The sequence below is a fragment of the Mus pahari genome, chromosome 15 (genome assembly GCF_900095145.1).
Source record: "Mus pahari chromosome 15, PAHARI_EIJ_v1.1, whole genome shotgun sequence".
NCBI lineage: Eukaryota > Metazoa > Chordata > Mammalia > Rodentia > Muridae > Mus > Mus pahari.
The window spans coordinates 10530054-10532792 of NC_034604.1; the positions used below are offsets into that span (position 1 = coordinate 10530054).

At 46.1% G+C, this 2739-nt stretch overlaps 1 pseudogene; it reads left to right on the plus strand.

Annotated features, from left to right (window-relative positions):
* The first annotated feature begins 1914 nt into the window (after positions 1 to 1914).
* On the plus strand, positions 1915 to 2323 carry LOC110333555 (annotated as a pseudogene).
* The last annotated feature ends 416 nt before the right edge of the window (positions 2324 to 2739 follow it).

The following is a 2739-nucleotide window of genomic DNA, read 5'->3' on the forward strand; positions in this document are numbered from 1 at the left end:
CATTAACAGCTGAAATGTGTCTGTCTGTCTTCCTTTCTAGAACAAATGTACATACGATAGAAACTTCTTGAGAAGTTCAAGAAGACCAAATTCAGATGACCAGCATGAGACAAAAACAGCACAGAATAAGTAAGGGATGAATGAACCACAGGCATGCATCCAAGTGCTCCTAAAAATGTGCTGGGTGATAATGAGCGGGATAGGACCACAGACATCACCCCAACCACAAGAAAGTTATCAGCTTCAAAGTCACATGCAAACAGGCTCAAAGTCACATGCAAACAGGCTCAAAGTCACAGGCAAACAGGCTCAAAGTCACATGCAAACAGGCTCAAAGAAACAGCCATGATAAAGAGTTAGGAAGAAGGAAGAATGGTGAAGGTTAGTAGATTTACGAAAGATAAACTCCCAAGGAAGTTAAAACATCTAATGAAAATGAGTGAAGAACAGACATAAATCAGAAGCTCTTCTGATATTAAAAACAAATCGGCAAATCTCCACAATTTTTTGCCAAGTTGATTAGCAAAATTGACTCAAATCTTTCCAGTTTGCATTAATTGATCACTAGAAGAAATAAATTTTTTCTAAGTACCGACCTTACTTCTTAATTACTTCCCAATTTTCTCTTTTCCAAAATATTTTATTAATGCTTATCCTTCCAAATATCTCCTTATCAATATGTTTGGTAACAACATATAGCAAAGTTTGCAATATTTACTGTGATTGGAAAATCTCTACCCAATGTTATAAGTTTTTAAAAATACAATCTCATTACCACCTTTTAATATAAATTTATATACAATATAAATTGTATAATTTTTATACAATATACATTTAAGATAAATTTATATACAATAGCTGATGCTGAAAATTTTGCAGATTGATTATACTCTGAGAGCACATGCTCCAAAGGCTATGGTGTCAGAGAAATTAGATATGGATGGCTGGAGAGAATGTGCCAGGCAGCAAGACAGGACCACAGTCAGCCTGCAGGGCCTCACCTGTGCAGGATAGGACCACAGTCAGCCTGCGGGGCCTGACCTGTGCATGATAGGACCACAATCAGCATGCAGGACCTCACCTGTGCACGATAGGACTACAGTCAGCCTGCAGGGCTTCACCTGTGCAGGATAGGACCACAATCAGCCTGCAGGACCTCACCTGTGCACGATAGGACCACAGTCAGTATGACCTGTGCACGATAGGACCACAGTCAGCATGCAGGGCTTCACCTGTGCACGATAGGACCATAGTCGGGGTGCAGGGCCTCACCTGTGTAAGACAGGACCACAGCCAGCATGCAGGGCCTCATCTGTGTCTTCCATCCGACGGATTGCTGTAGAAGACAACAAAAGCAACTGAGTTAGGCTAAGAACAGTGTCTGTAAAAGCCACTGGGGCAGCTGGACATGGAGCTGAGTCAGTGCTTAACAAAGAAGAGTGTGAAAGCCATGGTCCTGGCGGCCTCATCTTGAATTTTCCTTGTTAGTTTCTGCACTAACATTGACTACAGAAGTTCATTAAAATCCTTGATGTGTTCAAGGCTGAGTCATAGTTTCAACCACATTTCATGCATTGTGTTATTTAATTAACTATAATATGCACCAAACTCTACTGATCCAGAAGACAGTAGACTGCTTTTGACTACTACTAGATGCCAGTATCTACCAGGAGATACTATTCTACTATTGGTATCGAGTATTATTGGCATCTAGTAAGAGTTAGAACGACAACAAACAACAAAGAATCACGATCGGCCGGGGGTACTGCAGTAGAAAGAGGCTCGAGCATGCGCACAGCACATAACCCACATACTCCTACAAGTGCACGCGTCCACATGGCGAAAGAAGGGGAAAGTAGGATATAAGAAAGCAGGAGAGATGCAGATAAGAATAAGGAGTATTGAGGAAGAGGTATGGGGCTACGTGTGGGTGGAGCACTCTGGGCGGGTGCGGGGTCCAGGGCGCCTAAGGGGGCAGGGACCTGGTGGCGAGCAGGGCAGCAGCATCTACTCAGATTGCATCACCACAGTGCACAACGTGCCAATCGCTGTGCTCAAATGGCCCCTGCCGTCCGAACTGGACCCAGCCAAGGTGCAGAGCCTCGTGGACACGATCCTGGAGGACCCTGACAGTGTGTCCCCCCCCCCCCCCATCGACATCTTATGGATCGAAGGGGCCCAGGGTGGTGACTCCTCCTTCTCTGGGAGCTGCCACCGCTCTGCAGCCTACCAGCAGCTACAGAGAGAGAGAGAGAGACCGGTTCCTGCCACCCTGTCAGACCTGAGGATGTCCCTGGGAGCATCCACACCAGACTTGCAGTAGCAACTTCCTGATCCCACCCGCCCTCCACACCAGCACCACTTCCCGGCGCTCAGAAGACACATGCAGCCCCCAGCAGGCAGAAGCTGTAGAAGAGATTTGTTCTCTTTAGAGGTAAGGTCTACCTCTTGGTGCCTCTGCGCTTGCTCCCAGGAATGAGGGGACTCAGTTCTTCTGTCTGTGAAAAGATACCGTGGCCTTGACTCTGAAGGAGTAGCAAGAGGAGGAAGCGAGAAAGGAGATGGGCTGGGAGACAAAGACTCTCATTTTAATCTTTATGATATCCAATCACTGTATGAACTAGGTACTAGGAAGTAAAGGAGAAACCTAGTTCACCGTGGCTTGAGAGAAGCTGGTTATTCCCGTAGCCCGAATCCCGGAACAGGCGGCTGACACAGCAGTGTTGTGTCAACAGCTCA